Below are 24,101 nucleotides of genomic sequence, written 5' to 3' on the forward strand. Positions count from 1 at the left end.
TAAGGTCACTTATACTGTAAAACTACAGTGTACACAAATATAGCTGACAAAGGCAAAATGGAATCAGATAAAACAAGTGTCTAAAACAGTGGCCTGGCTCACATGACCAACAAATTACCATTAGTTTGGATTGGGAATGCAGCCTAAAGCCTGTCAGGACCAGTGCCTCCTGCCCTTTAACCTTCTTTGCTCATTTGTCATTGTCATCCTTGTTTTTTTTAAACCATGGCTCTGTGGTTTTTATGATGATGGGACTTGTGTTTGATCTTTATTCACAAACTAGAATATAAAACTCAGATAAAAACTCTGTGAGTGAATGAATAAATTGAAGGAAAAAAGGTAAATGTCTGTCTTCTTCTGGAAAACCCCCAAAACCTCAATCTATAAGAACAGCCCTGCTGGATCAGGCCCGAGGCCCATCTAGTGCAGCATCCTATTTCACACTGTGGGCCACCAGATGCCACTGGGAGCCTTCAGGCAGGAATTGAGGGCATGCCCTCTCTCCTGCTGTTACTCCTCTGCAACTGGTACTCAAAGGCATCCTGCCTCTGAGACTGGAGGTAGCCTTTAGCCCTCAGGCTAGTAGCCATTGATAGACCTATTCTCCAAAACCCCTCTTAAAGCAATCCAGGTTGTTGGCTGTCACCACATCTTGTGGCAGAGAATTCCACAAGTTGATTATTTATTTAGCACATTTCTATACTTCCCAAAGCGCAAGTTCTCTGGGTGCTTTACAGGGTGCTTTAAAAACAACCAATAACAAGATTAACATATTTCAACAATGCGTTGTGTGAAAATGTACTTCCATTTGTTGGTCCTAAATTTCCTGGCAATAAATTTCATGGGATGACCCCTGGTTCTAGGGTTAGGTGAAGGGGAGAAAAATTTCTCTCTATTCACTTTCTCCACACCATGCATGATTTTATAGACTTCTATCATATCACCTCACACTTGTCTTTTTTTCTAAACTAAAAAGTCCCAGGTGTTGTAGCCTTGCCTCATAAGGAAGGTGCTCTAGGCCCTTGATCATCTTGGTTGCCCTCTTCTGCACCTTTTCCAGTTCTACAATGTCCTTCTTTAGATGTGGTGATCAGAATTGTACGCAGTATTCCAAGTGTTGCCGCACAATAGTTTTGTATAAGGGCACTTTAGTAGTTCTATTTTCAATCTCCTTTCTAATGATCCTTCGCTCAAGCCCTTAACCCTAAGAGCCGAATTCCAAAGCGGGGATAGGTGGCACTGCCACATTGGGATCGAGCCCGATCCCGGCGATTCTCACTTGTAGCCAAACCCAGGCTGGGCTTCCCTAGCCTGGGTTAGGCTGTGTGTGAGAACAGCCTCATTCTTTCTCTGTCACTTAGGGTAACAATGTAAAAGGCACCCACAACAGCGGACTTTCAGAAGCACAACTTATTTCCTTTTTTAACAGCTGCTTATTATTCTGCAATTCTCCAAATGTGCCACTATGCCCTATATAATGTTTCTGTAGCATTTTTTTTTTTGCGGAGGGGGTGTGTCTTTATTTTGTGAAAGCCTCAGAAACTACAGTCAAAGTCTGAGTCAGAGTGGGGGTGGAGGGTGCGAACAGTTCATGGTGTAAAAGGGAAGTGCTATTTTAACAAGGTTTGCAAAGGCATAGATTTTGAAACCTAATCCTTTATTCCAATATAGAAACCAAAGTGGTCTAATCCCCTTCTTCCCAACAGCCCACCTTGGCCCTACTTCACATGTTACATCTTCCGGCAAGATCAAGTGTACATGACAAGCATCTGTGTAACACTGATACTAGTTTTCAAGAAGAGTGTCTCCCATGATGATTGTATGAGATTCTTTCCCCCCTTGAGTAGCTGGAGTGTGTGTATTTGGGCTTCCAGTGTGCATGTGCAAAACAAAAGACACTGACATAGCTGTTGTGAGTTACACTTTCCTCATGACGTAGATGGATGTGTTGAGAGAGAAAGTACCATGAATGAATGAATGCTTTGTGTCTCTATATTAGACCTACAAAATTGGTAGATAAATGTTTCACATGAGACATTGCATGTGCGGAGGCTATGTATGTGGTGGTGTCATGCAGGGGCAGCTGGGAGATGCCCTGCCGGTGCGTGGGGATAGCTGGGGGGAGTGCCAGGATTACAGCAATGGTGGCGAGTGGAGGGGGACCAGGTATGGATCTGTTCTCTTCCACTTTAAAGGGGCTGTGTAAGCCCTCATTTTTAAAGGGATTTGCCCATGATTCAGACGCACTATATATCAGCTCTCATCAAATCTTGAGGCAGTTAAAAAGAAGTTAAAAACAAGTAAAATAAGTAAACAAGTAAAAAAATTCTAAACTAAAAGCTTGTACAAAAAGATGCATTCTCATAGTCTTTTAAAAGATCACCAAGGGTGTTAGACTTCAAATCTCAGGAGGATGTTCCAGAGCTTGGGGGCAGCTGCAGAGAAGGCCCAAACCTGAGTCATTACCAGGCAAGCTGGCAGCAACTCCCTGATGGCCTCACTGAGTGGTGGGGATTGTATAGAAGAAGGCGTCCACTTAGGTAACCTGGGTCCAACTATTTAGGGCTTTAAAGGTGATCTTCCACAATTGTTCTCTGAGAAGAGTTTTGACCATGCAGCCACTGAAATTATTTCCTGAAAAATATAGGCTATGAAAGCTGCTCTTGGTTGCAACTAAACATAAAGATGACAGGATGTTTCAATTCAGAGGTCGAGCTATTGTACAGACATCAACGTGACCCAGAGTCTTTCCAGGGCAAGTGACCTCGGTATACCCTTTCACAGTATTTTTAGAAATCCTTTTTCACTGTAAAGACAAGGAAGTCTTTGTACTAACACAACACTATAAGTAAAGGATGAAATGATGAACAGAGAGAACCATGGTGCTTCACGTTGATAAATGTACAGCAGTAAACTGTGCTATACTTGGGTTAAAAAAATCCCCAGCTAACACTGATCATAGATGAAATTTCTAGACATACTAAATGACTGCTCCTTAGAACAGTTGGTCATGAAACTATCCAGAGAAAAAGAGACCTGGGACTTAACCCTGAGTGGTGTCCATGACCTGGTGCGAGATGTCAGAGTTGTAGAACCATTGGAGAAAGTGACGATAGTGTGATCCAAATCAGCTTATATGCAAATAGAGCATTGCCAAGGAAGCAACACAGATGCGGTGGACTTCAGAAAAGGAGACTTCTCAAAAATGAGGGGGCTGGTAAAAAGGAAGCTGAAAGAGACAGTCAGGAGGGTCAAATCATTTTAGAAAGCATGGCATTTATTCAGAACCACAATAATAGAAGCTCAGTTGGATGTATACCAAGAAGGACAGGAAAGGTACCACCAAGTTCAGGAGAATGCCAGCATGGCTAACAAGTAGTCAGGGAAGCTATAAAAGGGAAAAAGACTTCCTTTAGAAAATGGAAGTACAGCCCAAAGGAAGAGAACAGAAAGAAACATATACTCTGGCAAAAAAATGATTGATTGATTGATTGGTTGATTAAGTGCTGTCAAGTCAGTGTTGACTCTTAGTGACCACATAGATAGATTCTCTCCAGGATGATCTGCCTTCAACCTGGCCTTTAAGGTCTCTCAGTGGTGTGTTCATTGCTGTTGTAATCGAGTCCATCCACCTTGCTGCTGGTCGTCCTCTTCTCTTTCCTTCCACTTTCCCCAGCATTATGGATTTCTCAAGGGGGCTGGATCTTTGCATAATGTGTCTGAAGTATGCTAGTTTGAGCCTGGTCATTTGTGCCTCAAGTGAAAATTCTGGATTGATTTGTTCTATGATCCATTTGTTTGTTTTCCTGACTGTCCATGGTATCCTCAAAAGCCTTCTCCAGCACCAACATTCAAAAGCATCAATGCTTTTTCTATCTTGCTTCTTCAAAGTCCAGCTTTCGCATCCATAGTATTATGGGGAAAGCCATTGTCTGAACGATTCTAATCTTCGAATCTAAAATAATGCAAGGAGAAAATAAGGGATAAAAAAGGGTTTGAGGAGCATATAGCTAGGAGTGTCAAGGGGGATAACATTAACTTCTTTAAACATATCAGAAGCAGAAAACCTGCCAGGGAGGCAGTTAGCCCCTTGGATTATGAGGATGTGAAAGTTTTATTAAAGAGGATAAGGAGATTGCAGAGAAGCTGAATGTGTTCTTTGCGTCTGTCTTCTGGGTGGAGATTACTGACCATATACTCTCTCCAGAACTGAGCTTCTCAGGCTTGGAGGCTGAAGAATTGGACCAATTTGAGGTGATGAGAGGATGTGCTAAACTGTCTTGAAAAATAAAAATTAACAAATCGCCAGGGCCAGATGGTATCCACCCAAGAGTTCTGAAGGAACTCAAATGTGAAATTGCTGATCTCCTAGCAAAAATATGTAACTTGTCCCTACATTCACGCACTGTACCAGAGAACTGGAAAGCAGCTAATGTAACTCTGATGTTCAAAAAGGGATCCAGGGGTGATCTCGGAAAGTACAGGCTAGTTATCTTAACTTCTGTGCCTGGATAAAGTGATAGAAAGCATACTACAAGGATAACATTTTTAAACCTGCTGAACAGGCCCTGCTGAAGGAGAACCAGCATGGCTTCTGCCAAGGGCAAGACTTGCCTCATAAACCTTTTGGAGTTCTTTGAAACTATCAGCAGTGGATAAAGGTGATCTAGTTGACATAGCATACTTCCAAAAAGCTTTTGACAAAGTTTTCCACCAAAGGCTCTCGAGTAAATTTAGCAGTTGTGGGATAAGGGGACAGGTTCATGTGTGAACTGGTAACTGGTTGATGGACAGGAAACTTGCCTGTCCTTCAACCAGTTTCCTGGGAAACAGACATGATAGAGGTGTATAAAATTATGCATGGAGTGGACAGAGTAGAGAGAGAGAGAAATTTGTCTCCCTCTTTCACAACTCTAGAACCAGGAGCCATCTCATGAAACTGAAGGCAAGGGAACTTAGGACCAACAAAAGGAAGTACTTTTTTACACTGCACATAGTTAAGCTATGGAATTCTCTGCCATGCGGTGTGGTGATGGCCACTAGGTTGGATGGCTTTAAAAGGGGCTTAGACAAATTAATGGAGATCATGTCTATCAATGGCTACTAGGTCTGGTGGCTATAGGCCACCTCCAGCCTCAGAGACACAATGCCTCCAAATACCAGTTGCAAGGGAGCAACAGCAAGAGAGAGGGCATGTGCTTACCTCTTGCCTGTGGGCTTCTCGGAGGCATCTGGTGGCCCACTGTGTGAGACAGGATGCTGGACTAGATAGGCCTTGGGCCTGATCCAGCAGGTCTTGTCTTATGAGATTACGGAGTACAAACCAGAGCACTAAATGTTAAATTCCACACATGTGCATTTAGGACTCACTTCCTAGGACATCGCATGTGTCCCGTGCTGCTCTCCTCTCAGCAGAACCATGACCACATTGTTGAGGATGTGTATGACTTTCCTTTTTCCATAGCAAGCAGCATGCCTTCATTTTCAAACCTTTTGGTTTGCAGCTAGTGTCATTAGCATCTTTCCCAGATTTAAAATTGGAATCACTGCTGGCCTGTCTCACAGGATTGTTACAAGGACAAATGAAGAAAAGTGTCGTACTGTGTAAACAGAAATGGTTGTTCACATGCTGGTAACCTTGAGGCTTGACTACTGCAATGAGGTTTGTGTGGGGCTGCTTTTGAAAATAGGCTGGAAGCTCCAGTTAGTGCAAGATTTGGCGGCCAGTTTGGTATCTGGGATAACTTGGAGATACCACATTAGTCCTGTTCTAAAATCATTTTATTGGCTACTGATAGGTTTATAGGCAAAATACAAACTGCTGGTAATCACCTTTGAAGCAGGCAGTTTGCCAAAGGCATCTGAAACCTGGAACTGGCCCAGTGGGCATCTATTTAACTTTATCAAAATAAAGCTTATAGTTACCAGAACTGTGAAATCAGGAGTGTATACTGAATGGAGGAGAGAAATGAGATTCCAATTTAGACTTAACAATAAGAAAAGGAAATGCATTGAATTGTGGTAGGGCTCTTCACACCTTATACTGCACCGTGTCAGTTGTATGTTCAGCTGTTGTACTGGCTCTAGGAGAATGGAGTGTGTCAGCTTTACCCCACTCTGCGCTGGTGTGTTCTTTAGCAACACCCTTTGGAGACAAATGCTATACTTGGGGAGAGCTGGGGGCAGGGTTTCTGGGTTACTGGCCTGGGGAGTGGCACTGCTGTAACTCTCGTTCCCTGTGTGCTTGTGTACACTGCACCCAAACACAAGAATGACTGAAAAAGCTTGAGTCCCAATACATGTTTGTTTGTGAATGTCAGTTGATTTAAAAAATCAGCATAGGGAACTGGGCCTCTAGAAAATGAGATCATATTTACTGCTGTACACTCACTGAACATAGTGTGTGAATAGGCAGATCTGTAGCTATATTTAATAGGATTTATTTATTTAGTCTAAGATTCACAAAAGTGCCTTGCCCCATCGCACAACAACCATGGTAAAACGCCCCTTCCTAAAGCAGCATGCCACTTTAAGGCTGCTTGTGACCCTCTCCTTGAAAATATTTGTTGCCATCCTCTTAGTCTGAGCAAAAGCCTGGAAGCATTTTAAAAAGTGTCCTTCATGTTTGCAACATTGTTTGAAAATGGAAAGTGAAAAAAGATGCTAGAGGATTAGAAGGTATTACTGGTTTTGCTAAGCATCTAGGTTTTTAAAAAAAATTCTCTTTTTTCCTTGGATGGTAACAATATTGAAGAAGAATGGAGAACATGATAGAGCAGGCCCTACAGCTTGCTGAATGCATCCCATGTATGGCAATTAACTAGTGGCTCTGTACATGTCCTACTGTTGCTTTAGGCCACAGCACATGGCTGTGATTCACATGCTTTGCAGACATGCTGTAGAGTAAGTGCAGTGTCCACCAACCATAATTAGATATATTACCATTTTAATGATAAAAATAGCAGGCATGTTAACTGCAGTTAAAATGCAAACCAGTACTGGCTGTCCTATACGTGAGAGAACGCTGATATAGCTGGTGAGCAGAACGTTCCTTTTCCACTGTTTTATTTTGAGTTGCATTTCTTCTGGGAGCATTCATACTGCTGAATATTTCATTTTTAGACACAAACCCACAGTTGTCTTGTAAAGATAGTGTGACTAATAAACTGCATAGATAGTGAATCAGCCTTGGATATACCAGAGTGCAATGGCGTTTTGTTTTAAATGACACTATATTGAATTTGTGTTGTAAAAGTGTGCTTTTACAATACTGATCACTTAAAAAGGCTTATCACAGCAGATTGTTTATGATCTAGTAACTTTTTCATGTATAATTCCATTTTATACATTCTTGACCGGTTGGCTACCATCAATAGTTTATTAAGTATCCTGTTCTGCTTTGAACAGCCAAGGTGATTCCAACAAAAATGCAAATCCTGGTCCAAAAATACCATAAAACAATATGTATTTACTTTTGCCTAGAGGGCACAACTTATTCAATTTGCATACTGTATTTAGTATCCAGCATTTGTGATGTGGTAGCCAGAGGAATGGCTTTATTTCTGTAGGTAGGAGAAGATTACTGGAGAGTGACAGTGGAACAGATCAGCATACAGAGCCCCAAACTACCAAGACTGGAAGAGTGAAGCAATTTTTGGCATAAATTGGATCAAAACATAACACCTCTGTACTTGCAGGTTGACGTCCATTTTATCACGTCCTTTTCAAAGGGCTTGAACTATCTTCTCAGTTTCAAATAGTTGTCAACTCCACAGCTACAGAGGTGAATGGGGCACCCCCTGTGGGTATGCATGCCCTGGGATGTGCACCGAGACTGCTGATGCGTACAGCAGATCTCTGGGTGGAGGTGATGCCTCGTATGTTCCAGAAGTGTCACCACAATAGCTAATGCTAGATAGCAACTTCAGTTTTAAACGGACAGCTGAGATGCTTCTGTTAGTCATGCTGGAGGGGGCGAAGGGGATTTTTACAGGTCTGAAAGCTCTGAGGCTCTGATGCAGTCAAGTTGCTTAACTTAACTGCTGTCAGTCAAGTTGCTTAACTTGACTGCTATGACAACAGGCAATAAGAATGAATGGGTTTTTTTCACTAGAATTACAAAAGGAAAGGGACTTTCTATTGTTGTTGAATGTATCTCTCTTTTTTTTAAAGGAGGTTCTCATTTCTGAGAGATGAATAAAAAAAAGTGAATCCCTGGGCCTATACTGTGCTTTTGCGCGCGCGCTGTGTGTGTGTGTGTGTGTGTGTGTGTGTGTGTGTGTGAGAGAGAGAGAGAGAGAGAGAGAGAGAGAGAGAGAGAGAGAGAGGATCAAGTTATACGTGCCAAGCTGATGCATGTGCATATGTGCAATACCATTAAAAATAGAGCCAAAAGAAATAGAGTCTTAGTCACTGAAATGGCTGGATGTGTGTCTTTGGTGTGCATATATGTGTATGCACATACAACTCCAGCAGCACCAGCTGTTACATGTGTATTACTACTTATTAGTGAAGCAGGAGCATGGCCACTGCTTTTGCTTGTACATGTGTGTCTGTGTATTAATGTTTTTCCGCATCGCTAATATATGTATTGCTTTTGGCTCAGGTGCTCTGAGCCAGTTTTCAACTGCTCTCCCTGCCACACACCTTTGCTGGTGTGTTTAGTTAGATATCTTTTCTTCTTCTTTTTAATTGTGTATGTGTTTTGTGTCTCACTTTATATTATTGGCAGTTTAAGAGGAAATGTAATACTTATACATTTGAAATAATAAGATTTTAAATTTGGTGGCAAAAAACCTACTCTGAGTTTGGTAAAGTAGAAGCATGAGATGAGAACAATTTTTTTAAAGCAAGGGGATGCAGAGCTGAATAATGATGTGCTCAGAATCAGGCACACAAATCTGGGAATTTGACAGAGTTGGGGAACTTTCTTCCCAAAGAGAGATGGTAGGCTCCATCTTCTTCTTTTTTTTTTTAAAGTCAGTTCAAAACTTTTCTTTTCTGGAAGGCTTTTTAATGTGTTTATTTTATCCTTTCTCCCCTACTGCTTCTAATTTTATCTTAAGATACACGTCGTATTTTGATGTTTCTAATGTTCTTTGTTAGCTACCAAGTGCTCACAATGAGAAAAGGCAGGATAGAAATTACAGATGACTCTTTAATATGGCTCCTTGAGAAGTTTAATGCAAAGCAGATCTTTTCAGAACTTCATTCAGGCCAAGGTGAAGTGACATATTTTGATCTTGAGATATGGTATTTTTTTAATTTGCAGTACACAAAGGGCTAATTCACATGCTTGCTTTCGTTGTCTTGAAGCAGAAACTGATTATACTGCAGATCTCCCTTTTGTGAGTTAAGTGCAAAATCAGTTTGTGCTTATGACTGACGCTTCAAATTGATCCTGCGTAGCCTTGATAGGAATCTAAGAACATAGCTATACTGCAGACTTGAACTAATTTTAATGGCCATTCTCTGTCCTCATGAGACCCTGGGATCTGTAAGGTCTAGAGATCTAGAACAGAAAATCCTGAGCAGCCTCATCAAACTACAATCCCAGGATTGTTTAGAGGAACATCTGCATCATGTTTAATTCTAGGTCGAATTTACTATTAAAATTCTACCTAGTAGTTTTGAAGTAACTCCTAGTCTGCTGAGCTTTAAGGTTATCATTTGCCCTCCCCTCTATAGCTTTGGGATATACTTTTGTGTTTTGTCAACTTATTCAATAATGTCAACGCTGTTAGTTTTTTTTTTTAAATTAAGTTTTAAAAAAATCACCCTTCCCTTTTAGCTTTCCCCATTTGATCTCATGCACACTAATTGGGTTAAATGTGAAAAGCATCAGAACATCTTGTTCTTCTAAACCAGTTTAGACCAACCTTTATCAGGAGACAGTGAACTGGTTGTACCCTGGGCTTTTGCTCAGAGCTTACTGACTTTAAAAAAAGTGGAGGGAGGGCTGAAACTCTAGCACTTGTTGAAGCTATGTCTGGAAGCTGTGTGTGTGTACGTATGTACTGTGGTTCCTTTATAATGAAAAAAGGCACACTGTACAAGCTCAGAGGAACATAACAGCCCTGCTGGATAAGGCCCATCTAGTCCAGCATCCTGTTTTGCACAGTGGCCCACCAGATGCCGCTGGAAGCCACAGACAGGAGTTGAGGGCGTGCCCTCTCTCCTGCCATTACTCCCCTGCAACTGGTACTCAGAGGCATTCTGCCTTTGAGGCTGGAGGTGGCCCACAGCCCTCCGACTAGTAGCCATTGATAGACCTCTCCTCCATGAAGTCATCCAGACCCCTCTTAAAGCCATCCAGGTTGTTGGCTGTCACCACATCCTGTGGCAGAGAGTCCCACAAGTGGATCACACGTTGTGTGAAAAAGTACTTCCGTTTGTTGGTCCTAGACCTCCTGGCAATCAATTTCATGGAGTGACCCCTGATTCTAGTGTTGTGTGAGAGGGAAAAGAATTTCTCTCTCTCCACTTTCTCCATGCCATGCATGATTTTATAGACCTCTATCATGTCACCCCGCAGTCATCTTTTTTCTAAACTAAAAGCCCCAGGTGTTGTAGACTTGCCTCATAAGAAAGGTGCTCTAGGCCCCTGGTCATCTTGGTTGCCCTCTTCTGTACCTTCTCCAGTTCAACAATGTCCTTTTTAAGATGTGGTGACCAGAATTGTACGCAGTACTCCAAGTGTGGTTGCACCATAGTTTTGTATAAGGTCATTATAATATTATCAGTTTTATTTTCAATCCCCTTCCTAATGATCCCTAGCATGGAATTGGCTTTTTTCACAGCTGCCGCACATTGAGTCGACACTTTCAACGAGCTGTCCACCACGACCCCAAGATCCCTCTCCTGGTCCGTCACCGACAGCTCGGATCCCATCAGCGTATACTTGAAGTTGGGGTTTTTCGTCCCAATGTGCATCACTTTACACTTGCTAACATTGAACCTCATTTGCCGTTTTGTCGCCCAATCCCCCAGTTTGGAGAGATCCTTTTGGAGCTGCTCACAATCCGTTTTGGATTTCACTACCCGGAAGAGTTTGGTATCTAGATATTGGTATTCTAGATATTCTAGAATATTCTAGAACTCTGCCTAGCTGAAAACAAACTCCTGGGTTGAGCACAGTGAATTTTGAGTGTATGATTAAGGACTGGATTAGATCCAGATTAATTGGGGAGGGGTCAAAGCCAGCCTTTTTCACTAGGTAGAACAGCCACGTTTCCAGGTATGTGGGAGAGTGAAAGAATGAGAGATAAGCCATTTTCTCATAATCAACTCAATCAACTCAATAATCAATGTGTATAACCCTAATACAAAACGTATTCTTTGTCTTTATGGATGATTGTCATCAGAAACACACAATCTGAATAAGAACAGTGACTGATATGCTGTGCCAGAGTATGCTGACCTAGTAATACCGTAGTTGCACAATTGGTGTAAGTTGTGCAGGTTGTATTACACAAGTATGAGGCCACTGGAAATAATGAATTAATTTGTGCAAATTTTGCATTGGCACAACTTACATTGACAGGTTCTTTGTTACTAAGCTGACATACTCTTTGCACTGTACGTCAGTTAGTATTTCTTTTAAGTTCAGAAGCTTTTATGTGGTTATAATAACATTTTCTTTAAACACACATCTTATATTAAATTTTAATCTGTGTTTATTGAGATTTTATCTGTTTTATGAATGTTAGCTATTTTTTATTTTGTTGTGTTCTAATTTGTACACCACCTGGAGATTTCTATATCAGGTGGTATAGAAACTGAATGAATAAATACATAAATTTAAATAAAATGTAAAGGAGACAGATTTGTGGATGATTATATGCAAGGTTCACAGTTAAACTACATGTTATAAGTACTAGTAACTCAATGGGACCTTTTTCTGCTGGTGAAAAAAGATGATTAGGAATGATAAAAGTTAATTGATTGGTTAATTAATTGGTTGATTCTCCTTTTTCCCACCCTGAAGTAACTTTTCCAGTATTGATTGCTGAGCTATGAGTGATGCCTTGATGTGTAATGTGTAGTTTTGCCCTGAAAGCTGCATGTAATAGAAAATGATAATAATGATCAACATCTTGAAATAACTAGCATATTCTTGTTTCATAAGAATTAAGGATGCTAATAGCACACAATCCCAATTCATTTTGCTTAATACAGAAATCTTTGTATTATAGAAATACCTTTGTTTTCATGAAAGCTGTCATGCAACATAATTTTAAAAATAAATTTTGCAAAGGCTTAGGTGGGTTTGAACTAGATGGTATAGCACCTGCTGGCCTCACCCTGGCTATGCTCCTTAGAGGTTCCCTCCCAGAGTGGAGGCCTCTGCAATACAGAGCTGCAGGATCACTCTGGACAAGCATTTGCACCATGTGCTCATAAGCCACATTGCTGTGCAGCAAATTACTGTAACTGGATAATCAGGATGCATTTACGGAAACATCTGTACAGCGTATGAATCACATTCTGCTTTTCTATGGAGAGAGCTATGGTCATGGTTTTCCAGTGACATGTATTCTTACCTTCTCATCCCTCTCTCTGTGTCACACACACACACACACACACACACACACACACACACACACTGCTATAATGTTTAGAGAGCCGTTCTACTGCCACATTTCCCCCCATTCTTCCTAGGTAGCAGTGTTGTTAATAGCACGTCCCTCTTCACTTCAGGCTGCAATCTAATAGGGTGTGCACACAGGCAGTCTTTCTCCTCTGAAATGCTTTCGAAACAAATTCCCAATTCCTTGTTTACAGACACACACACACACCCCTCCCTATCCATACATCTTCAGTGGGAATGGGGGAGGTGGAAATACCTCAAAATTATGTTGTAGTGTTAGTAGTTTTTTTTTTTTTTTAGGGAATGCACATATCCTTTTCCTCATTTGAAGCCATAGGTGGATAAGGCTAGAACCCCAAATTTAGTGTTCAAACAGGAAATGTTAGATGTATGTTTCTTCAAGCATTGGCAGTGCTTCTGTGCGGAGTTTTTAGCTTGTATCTAATGCATAACAATAAATAAGAGCAGGTTGTAATCGAGCCAAAATTCAACATCTTTCTTCATTCCATTTACAGGTGAAACTCGGAAAATTAGAATATCGTGCAAAAGTCCATTAATTTCAGTAATGCAAATTAAAAGGTGAAACTGATATATGAGACAGACGCATTACATGCAAAGCGAGATAAGTCAAGCCTTAATTTGTTATAATTGTGATGATCATGGCGTACAGCTCATGAAAACCCCAAATCCACAATCTCAGAAAATTAGAATATTACATGGAACCAAGAAGACAAGGATTGAAGAATAGAACAATATCGGACCTCTGAAAAGTATAAGCATGCATATGTATTCAGTACTTGGTTTGGGCCCCTTTTGCAGCAATTACTGCCTCAATGCGGCGTGGCATGGATGCTATCAGCCTGTGGCACTGCTGAGGTGTTATGGAAGACCAGGATGCTTCATTAGCGGCCTTCAGCAATTCTGCATTGTTTGGTCTCATGTCTCTCATCCTTCTCTTGGCAATGCCCCATAGATTCTCTATGGGGTCAGGTCAGGCGAGTTTGCTGGCCAGTCAAGCACAGTACACTGTATACTTTTCAGAGGTCCGATATTGTTCTATTCTTCAATCCTTGTCTTCTTGGTTCCATGTAATATTCTAATTTTCTGAGATTGTGGATTTGGGGTTTTCATGAGCTGTACGCCATGATCATCACAATTATAACAAATTAAGGCTTGACTTATCTCGCTTTGCATGTAATGCGTCTGTCTCATATATCAGTTTCACCTTTTAATTTGCATTACTGAAATTAATGGACTTTTGCACAATATTCTAATTTTCCGAGTTTCACCTGTATTACAGTGGGGCAGCCTTTCTCTCTCTCTCTGAAATGAGTGGCACTTAAAATGCTTAGCTTGGGTTAGATTGTGCCGCCTAGGTGTCCAGTGATGCATGCCCTGCTCTCCTTCACACCCTTTCTAGGCTGTATCGGGCAGTAGAGAAATGGGTGTGCTCAGGCATTGCTGCTTTCCTGGTAAGGGCTAAGTGCTGGGGAAGTTTGTATTAAATTACAATTAGCTGGGAACTTGTCAAAAGCATGCTGAAGCAGTTAGCCTTTCTGCAGGAACCCCTTTCTGTTTTCTGAGTTGGCTTTCAGAATGTTGGAACTTGATTTTGAATTCTTCACTTAATAAAAGAAATGTTCACTGCGTTACAGAAAGATGCATTTATCTTGCAATGATCTTTTAATGTAATAGAGGATTACTTATATATGTATGTATGTAGTTTTGAGGGCAGACCACCCCCCACCCCCGGATCAAATGGTTAGGTTCTTGTGACGCTTTCAATTTCTAAAGAAGAACTTAAGAATAGAGCAATTGGGAGAAGCATTACTAGTGTAGAGTTTTAGGAGCTCTTTTTTGGTAAAGCAGCATGCATTACTCATCGATCTTCATTTTGCAGAAGTTCTCTAATATAGTAACAGAGGATAAGAGGTGGATAGTAGGAGTAAGAACAGACATTTTCTGGAAGCTGGTGCTTAGTAAGGTTTTTCAGTGCAGTGCTAGAATTGGGCCATCCCAAACTCAGGACAACAGGATTGCGTGCTGGATTCAGACTGAAGAATGGAATCTTGGGGTAAGTTAGGCAAGGGCTGCATGCTGAGTTTGAAATTAGAGCAAAATGACATAACATTTTCCCTTGATTCCTGCATGCTCCATTTCTTATCCTATTTGTTTGTTCCTTTCTCCTGTAGATAGGAGGAAATGTTTCAAGACTGGTAGTTGATTGTATTGCTTGTGGTGGTGACCTATTAAAGATGTGCCCATTTTTGTACTGAAGAGATGTAGTGGGATAAACAAAACAGAATAGAGAATAGTGTGTTGCAGAAATGATTTTGATTATTTAATAGCAGTTCAGCCATTGTCCTATAGAAGACTGTAAGTGAAACTGCATGGCTTTCCACCACCATTTTCTTTTGACATAAGACCTATTTATAGACTCATTGATTTTCAAATAGCTGAGCACTCTGCCTGAGTAGTGCTACAGAGGACAGTACTGGGCTTGATTTGAATTCAGGTCCCCATTAAACTATGTAGTCTCTGGAGTGAGTGTGTGTGTGTGTGTGTGTGTGTGTGTAGGGGGCAGGTGGGGGTTCTCAGCCTTTTGGGTGTGTGTGTGTGTATATATATTCTAAGGCTTGATGCCACATTCTTAAGATGGGAGTAGTAGGAATCTACCTACTAAAGTATCCAGGTGCAAAACAGTTGCCATCTTCTTCCAGACCTTGGAGAATGAGGTTGCATATAGAACAAAAAAAAAATTAATAGTTGCTAATTAACTAATATTTTTCAGGCATAGAATGGAGCTGCGGTTTGCTGATATGTGCCTGAAATAGAGAGAGCCAGTGTGGTGTAGTGGTTAGAGTGCTGGACTAGGACCGGGGAGACCCGAGTTCAAATCCCCATTCAGCCATGAGACTTGCTGGGTGACTCTGGGCCAATCGTTTTTCTCTCAGCCTAACCTACTTCACAGGGTTGTTGTGAGGAGAAACCTAAGTATGTAGTACCTCTGGGCTCCTTGGAGGAAGAGTGGGATATAAAATGTAAAATAATAATAAATAATAAATAAGTAATATATCCTAAAATCTATGAAGTCCTCATCTTCTTTAATGAGAGGCATTTTCTCTATCTCTTTTGAAATGTGTCTACTACTATGAATATTTATATACTGTACTCTCTTCAACCAAAGTTCTCAAAACAGTTTCCATAGGGGAAAATACATAAACAAGATGGCCCCCTGCCCCCAAAGGACTCACAATCTAAAATAAAAACATAAGGCAGATAACAGTCACTGGAGAGATGCTGTGCTGGGGTTGGATAGGGCCCATTGCTCTCCCACTGCTAAATATAAGAGAATCACCACTTTAAAAGGTGTCTCTTTGCTAAGTTAGCAGGGGTCTCTGCAACTAGAAGATATAGAAATATGTAATCTAAAGTGTGCATCTGTGTAGTTATTACAGATAAGGCAGAACTCCCAAGGTTGTAAAGGGGAAAAATATAGTTGCAAAAAACAGTTGTGAGACCCTTGTGTTGCGGGGTTGGGTTGGGTGTGATGTCCAGTCTGGTTTTGAATAGGAATGTACAGTACTTATTTTACAGTAAAGAATGCTTATTAAAAACATCTGGCTGTTGAGACAATCCAGTTCTATTCTTAACTATTTTTACAGAGTTAATGAAGAGTTGTTAATTAGTATCTTCATTTTGAGGGGGGGGGATAAAATGCTCTTTGTACAATGTTAGTGATCACTTTGGGGATGCTGTAGCAACCTGACTGGTTCAGTTTCCAGCAAAGATATTCCTGGTTTCACTGGTGCAAACAAGTATTCCAAACTCTCCATTTTTAGCAAGGGAGATAATCTTAGAACTAAAACTAAGGTGAATTTATCTTGCCATGTGGCGATGGCAGTTTTTCACTGTAGTGTGTTCTAATTTCACATGGATACATGAAATCGATGTAGCTGATCAGCAATGGGAGGTTACTATCTACCTTCAAGTCGTTTGGTGGCCACTCAGGGACAGGCCTTCTCAGTTGTCACGCAGAGACTTTGGAATGCGCTTCCTGCTGACATAAGACTCTCCCCATCTCTAGCGGTTTTTAAAAGATCTTTGAAGACTCATCTTTTTAACCAGGCCTTTTAGGTTTTGAAATTTTAAATATTGTAAATTGTTTTTGTTTTAGGCAGCTTTTTGGAGTTAATGTTTTGTTTATTTGTATTGTTTTATGATTCTGAACCGCCCCGAGACTTTGGTTTGAAGCAGTATAGAAATGTATTAAATAAATAAATAAATAAATAAATATCATCACCTTGGTCAGTTTGCTTCCATGGGAGAGGGCAAACCTATAGAACCAACACTGCAATTTCAAAAAAAGAGAATTTGAAGTGCATTTTTGGATTCCTCCAAGATGAAATATCTGAGAACGTTCAGAGGAACCCAAGGGAGTTTCTGTAAGACAAGTGACATTTCTCAGGAGTCATTAACATGTGTTTTGATTTCACTGAATCTGCTCACGTGGACTTTTCAGTGCTTTTATATATGTTGATCGTCGATATCTTTTGTTTTAGGTCTTCTTTCTTTTGTCATGCCACATGCCAATTTAGACTGTGAGCTATTTAGGATTAGAAACTCAGTTATCTACTGATATTACCCATTCTGAGTGCTTTGGTAGGGTGGTCAGTTGATCTAAAGCAAGATTTTATGCTTGCAGCTTTTGCCTATTACAGAAGTCAGTGTTCAGCCATCGAATGGCAGTGTGAACAGATTCTGGAGTGAGTTTGTTCATTGCTCTGTGTGCCGAAAATGAGAGCCTCCCATGCAAATTGCCAGCATAACCATAACTAAAAGAGATGCATTCAAAAAATAATTTTTGTAATTTCTTTGGTAGCTGAAAACTGAAATTGCCATTGAGATTAAACCAAAGGGGTATGTAAGATAAGCATTAAAAAAAAACCCTTCAGGTTTTCATGAGCACAATGTTCTCTGAATTCTTGCCCAGTTCCACTGAAATATGTGGGTAGCTGTTCTTACAACTGTTCCTTTGTGCTCAACCTATTAAATTTTAGCAATTGGGATATAAGTGACATGCATCAAAGAAATAACCTGTTAAAAATTATTTCCTTGATCACTACTGATACTTAGAATTTGGACATGCTGTCTTTGCTCATGTGTAATAAGGAAGATAAGAAACACTGATTAAATTTTGCTGATGATAGCTATTTTTAAGGGATAGCACCTTGGCCTGAAACACATTTAGTTTGAGGTAAGTCCTGCTTGGTATCAATGGAAAGTATTTCCAAATTAAGTGACTTAATATTTCAGCTTCTGTATAAAGTGCCATCTGCTCTAAACAACTAATAGCTAATTATTGAAGAATTCCCTTTCAAAATTGATTTGGCTGCAATCCAGCTCTCTGTCTATTCAAAAACAGGAAGAAATGTTTTAGTTGCCTTACATGATGCCACATAGATTTATTTGAATTATATGAGACTTGATAAAAGTTTGCCCAAAAGTTTGAAAATGAGGTATTCGATCAGTTTGCATAATGTTTTTAAATACCATGTTTTTAGTTTGGAAAAGGGGATACTACGGGGAGACTTGACAGGGATGTAAAAAATTATGCATGCAGTAGAAAGAGTGGACAGAGAAATTTTTCTCCCTCTCTCATAACATTAGGACCAGGGGCCATCCCATGAAACTGAAGGCTTGGAAATTCAGGACCAACAAAAGGAAGTACTTTTTTCATACAGCACATAATTAATCTATGGAACTTTCTTCAACAGTATGCGGTGATGGCCACTAGCTTTTAAAAGGGGCTTAGACAAATTCACAGAGCTCAGGTCTACCAATGGTTACTATAGGCCACCTCAAGCCTCGGAGGCAAGATGCCTCTAAATACCAGTCACAAGGGAGCAATATTGAGAGAGAGGGCATGCCCTCACCTACTGCCTGTGGGATTCTTGGAAGCATCTGGTGGGCCACTATGTGAAACAGAATGCTGGACTGGATGGGCCTTGGGCCTGATCCAGCAGGTCTGTTCTTAACATTGGAGATTTTAGGCCTGGTCAGTACATGCAGAATAATGGAATGATAATATCCAGCGGAATAGTGGACTATACCACTTGGAGTAAACTGCTATAGTGGATTGTACCACTTCAGGTGAGAGAGTGCCACTTTTTTATGACTCTCATATTGAAAATGTCTATGAAAGTAAAAATTAGAACATCATGTAGAAAGATTCTAGCCCTCTCTACATCTCAGGTGTTGTGGGTGCTGGTTTTTATTTTTATTTACAGGGATTTTTAAAAATAAGGCTGTATTAAAATGTGTGAACCACTGCAAACAGAAGAGCATGAGTACCGCCCTGCTGGATTAGGCCCAAGACCTATCTAGTCCAGCATCCTGTTTCCGCAGTGGTTTACCAGATGCCTCTGGGAAGCCCACAAGCAGGTGATGAAGACATGCCTTCTCTCCTGCTCCCCCCCATGCAGTTGGTATTGCCTGGAGATCGCCTATACCCATCAAGACTAGTAGCCATTGATATACCTGTTCTCCATGATCAGGAGTCTAACTCCCTTTTAAAGCCATCCAAGCTGGTAGCTATCACCACATCCCATGGCAGAGAATTCCATAGGTTAATTATGTGCTGTGTGTGAAAGCACTTGCTTTCGTTGGTCCTAAATTTCCTGTTTCTAGTGTTGAGAGAGGGAGGGGGGAAATCCCTGTCCACTCTCTCCACATCATGCTTAACTTTACAAACCTCTATCATATCTCCCCTCAGTCACCTTTTTTCTAAATTAAAAAGCCTCAGATATACCCTTGCCTCATAAGGCTGTAGGCCTCTGATCATCTTGCTTGCTCTGTTCTGTACCTCTTCCAGTTCTACAACTAACCTCTTAAGCTACAGTGACCAGAACTCTGGTACTGCTCATTTTCCCTGTCCCAAAATGCTGCGATCTCATTCCACATCATTCTGTGGCATGTGCAGACTAGACCTGCCTTACCTTTTGATGAGAAAGATGTTATCTTTTTAAAAATCTTATTTTCTCTTCTTTCTCCACAGCCATGTTCCTAATAAAAACAGTTTTTAAATGACCTGGCATGGCACAGATTGAACAAACAAATCTCCACCCTTTAGAAGCAGGAGTCTACACTATAGAATTTAATTTGTTTGTTTTCCTTTGAGGCACACATTTTAATTTTCATAATGCTAACTTTGTCAAAGTTAACTTTGGCAATAATACTCGTTTGAACAGGATGTCAAATAGGAATGATAAATTCTGAAGAAAGATTCCTAAACATTTGAATTCTAATTCACAGCTATGAGATGTGCTAATGCCATGTTAATCCCCTTGCTAAATATTGTGTGTGTGTGTGTGCGCGCGTGCGCTTGCGCTTGTTTGTGTGTGCAGTTTTTCTTGATTTCCAGGCAACCTTGAGTTAATGCTACAGTGTAGGGCCTTGATAAAACCCAGGGTCTAGCAGTAGTATAATGATCAAAGAATGCCTCTGTGTGGAGACATTCCTTGCATGCCTGCAGAATAACTGCCACTTCTGGAAAACGTTGGTCCTACCCAGCTGGTCCTATATATGCAGTGACACTCTGGAGGAATGTATTTGTTAGAATAGGAGGTAGTGGAAAGATATCTATTTGGAATGTCTTGGTGCACCTGTGTAAGGTGTGGGCAAAGGGGGAAAGTGTGACATTGTGGAAGGTGAGTTTCCAAGGTAATAAAGTGAGCTCCAGAATCCAGCTCCTCACAAGCCCTCTTCAGATGCTGAGTATTGCAGGCGCTTACGCTTACGAGAGCAAATTGGAGAGGAAATCCTGCCACCCTGTTGTCAATCGCTCCCCCCTTGCATCCAGCAAACATAATCTAATAGACTTTAGAAAGCATTTGGGACCCATTTGCTGATACTGTCTGACTGGCCCCACTCCTAGGAACTGAAGGAGGTGGCACTCCACTGCATGCAACTTAATTTCTACTTTAAAGTGATATTTTACTTGTGTGGAGGGGCAGTTCAGGGGAAAAACCCTATGCAGTTAGGCAGCACAGTTGGAGGTGTGTGCTCATGTCCAGCAGCTCTTGTGGGGCAGGGCCATGAACTGGTCCTCTGGAGAGCAAGTAGTAGCAATGGTTGCGGCTGTTGCTGGCTAATAGTGCTGTTGCTTCCTGTGCAGCAATTTTCTGTGCCATTTCTCTACTACATGAACTCTGGCACACAAACATGTTGCTTTGGGGTGCTTGCTGAGGCTGTACTAGCCATGTAGAGTGTTAAAAAAACAACAACACTCTCTGGCCTATATTTTTGTTCTGCTTCAGAACTGATATATTTACTTAGAATATTTGTATACCAGTTTTCAACAATATAAAAGAATTCACAAAGTAGTTTACATAGCAACAGGGAAGCCAAGTTGGTTCCCTCTCTCAAAAGAGCGCTCAGCCTAAAAAGAAACACAAGGAGGACACCAACAATGGGGCAACTATTCATCCAGCAAGTCATTCTAGTCTCCTGACTGTCGTTTTAGGACTGGATCCCCAAAAATACTGGCTCACATGTTTCACATTGTTATGGTGGAACAGGAGCTGGATTCTCATATGTGGCTGTTTTGGTGCTCAGCCAGAGCATTGCCAAGCAGCTGATGTGTACGGAGGAGCAGGATGGAGTGATTTTTTCTGACCCTCAGGGATGTATTTCTGGTAGCCAAACAGCACTTGTAGAGGGAGGGCAGATCAGCAAAAATTGCTCTGCCTCCTCTTCCATATGTGTTCAACTGCTTGGCAAAGCTCTGAGCTGCAAAGCAGCCTTTCCTGGTAATACATCTTGTGTGTTCCCCTTCTAATGCTGTGGAACATGTGAACTACTCTTTTCTTTTGGAATTCAGTTCAGCAGGCTAGAACTTCACTGGTCAGAACTTTGTAGTATTGCTGGTGCAGGGCCAGCTCCAGGTTTCAGGGGGACTCTTTGCAAACGGCTGAGTAGGCCCCAGAAGATGCCATCACTGGGCAGATACCAGGGACCGAGGGCTCTCGAAAGGGCCCATGTCCGATCTGTTTTCCCCCCAAAGCCTTTGGGGTCGGGCCCCCAAAAGGTGAAGAGTGTCTCTGCCACACTTTGGGGGCCTCATGCCAAAGGCTTTGGGCACAAAGGGATCAGTAGTGGGCCCTTTGGAGAGACCTGGTTTCCTGATAGCTGCCCAGTGATGCTGACCCCTGATGTGGGGGGTGGGGGTTCACACTCACTCTAGCTGAGAGTGAAGCAGGTATGGCAGTCCCTGACATTCTCCATTAGTTACTTAGACATGAGACAACAAAATCAAGTGAGTATTTGAACAAGTGGCAATGAAGGCAGAGTTCTCCTTCCCTAACAGAGATGATACTATATGAACAGATAAGCAGAAGTCTTTAATTTGTTAACTCAAATAACAGAATAATATTAACAGTCCAGCATTAATCCTCTGTGGCATTGTAAGGAGTGCAGTAGAACTCCTAGATGGAACTTGTACCATTTATTCTTGGGTACTGCAGTTGCCACGAGCAGCAACTGCTCCACAACATGATGATGTTACTGTAATGCCCTGTACATGGGACTCTGCCTTTTGAAAAGTGCGCAGAAACTTCAGCAGTTCAGAATGTGGTCAGCTACTGACCAGTAATAGACAGTTCACAGCTACTGACCAGCAAAACACATTATCTCAATGTTAAACTATTTTTAATTGCTCCCAGTTTGTTGATGGGTTGCACTCAAAGTGCCTGTTTTGTCCTTTAGGACTTTTGTCCAAGTCCTAAATGCCCTGGGTGTCTAAAGGACTATTTTCTCCCATACTGAACCACCAGTTAACAGAGGCGTATCTAGGGAAAATAGCGCCTAGGGCAAGCACTGAAATTGTGCCCCCTGTCCAAACATCTGACACCCATCTTTATATATAATATATATATATATATATATACACACACACACACACACACACACACACATACATACACACACACACACACACACACACACACACACACACACACACACAGGCTGCTGAAAACAAAATGGCTGCCGTGCATGCTTAAATGGCCTCGGCAAGGCCTGGCATGGCCTAGGGCAGGGGTGGGGAACCTTGGCACTCCAGCTGTTGTTGAACGACAACTCCCATCATTCCCAGCCACATGGCTGGGGATGATGGGAGTTGTAGTTCAACAACAGCTGGAGTGCCAAGGTTCCCCACCCCTGGCCTAGGGCCTCACAGAGGCAATTTGAGCATGCAGAGTGGCCATTTTGTTTTCAGTGGCCCTTTTAAAAATAAATATTAATTTTTAAAAATTGTGCCCCCTTCAAGTGGCACCCGGGGCACGTGCCCTGCCTGCCCTACCCTAGATACGCTCCTGCCAGTTAGTATGGTGCATAAAGGAGAGGGCTGCCCTGTTCTGTGTTGCTTTTCATAGTTTATTTGCTGCTTTTATCTTTGTGAGTTATTGTTTTGATGCAGGGTGACATATTGAGGAAAATTTACTCAAAGTAGTCCAATTAAAATTAAATGAAAATTGTTGTCAGTATGTGAGCCACTGTATTTATATTGCATTGTTTTTGTTATCCAGTTGAGGCTTTCTGCATTAAGAACTTAAGAACAGCACTGCTGGATCAGGCCCAAGGCCCATCTAATCCAACATCCTGTTTCACACAGTGATCCACCAGATGCCTCTGAGAAGCCCACAGGCAAGAGGTGAGGGCATGCCCCCTCTTCTGTTGTTGCTCCCCTGCAATAGGTATTTAGAGGCATCACCTCTGAGGCTGGAGGTGGCCTGTAGCCACCAGACTAGTAGTTACTGATATACCTGTTCTCCATGAATTTGTCTATGTCCCCTTTAAAGCTATCCAGGGTAGTGGCCATCACCACATCCCATGGCAAAGAATTCCATAGATTAATTATGCACTGTGTGAAAATGTTCTTCCATTTGTTGGCCCTAAATATCCCAAACCTCAGTTTCATGGGATGACCCCTGGTTCTAGTATTGTCAAAGAGGGAGCAAAAATTCTCTCGGTCCACTCTATGTAGTCCATGCATAATTTCATACAGCTCTCTCCCCGTAGTTGCCTGTTCTCCAAACTAAAAAGCCCCAGATTTTTTGCATTCAGGCATGTGGTATAAAGACATACAAATATGTAAATGTTCCTCTAAAATCAGGTGCAGATGTGTGGAACATTTTGATTGTGGCTCCCATTTCACGATCTCTGCCACAATTATTTTTTGTAATTGTTTTTATTTGTTACTAGCATTTGCAGCATACATACCCTGCATGTTATTCCCATCCCATGATTCTCCATTCCCCACACTTAATTTTCATACATTCTACCAAAGAAAGGATCAGTTCATGATACTTTCTGACTGTCCCCACTCCACATGCTTATTAGGGGTGTGCACAGACTGGTCCGGGGCCATGCAAGAAGCCTCTGGACCGGTCCAGAATTCGGCTGGTCTGGTGGGGGAGGGGGGAGTGTGGCTTTAAGGGTGGGGGGTGGTACT

The 24,101-nt window shown here is 41.5% G+C and overlaps 1 protein-coding gene across 11 annotated transcripts in view; it reads left to right on the top strand.

The window, feature by feature from the left end:
• The window catches only part of MITF (melanocyte inducing transcription factor), a 227,183-nt gene that overhangs the window by 96,030 nt on the left and 107,052 nt on the right, over positions 1-24,101 (top strand). The window contains exon 1 of one of the 11 annotated variants that reach the window (XM_053296528.1): positions 14,472-14,663. The exons of the other annotated variants lie outside the window; for them this stretch is intronic. The gene's annotated coding sequence lies outside the window, so the exon portion shown is untranslated. Of the gene's footprint in view, positions 1-14,471; positions 14,664-24,101 lie in introns of those variants that run through there. 11 annotated transcript variants of the gene reach the window in all.

This window comes from Hemicordylus capensis, chromosome 2 (assembly GCF_027244095.1).
Source record: "Hemicordylus capensis ecotype Gifberg chromosome 2, rHemCap1.1.pri, whole genome shotgun sequence".
Classification (NCBI taxonomy): Eukaryota; Metazoa; Chordata; class Lepidosauria; order Squamata; family Cordylidae; genus Hemicordylus; species Hemicordylus capensis.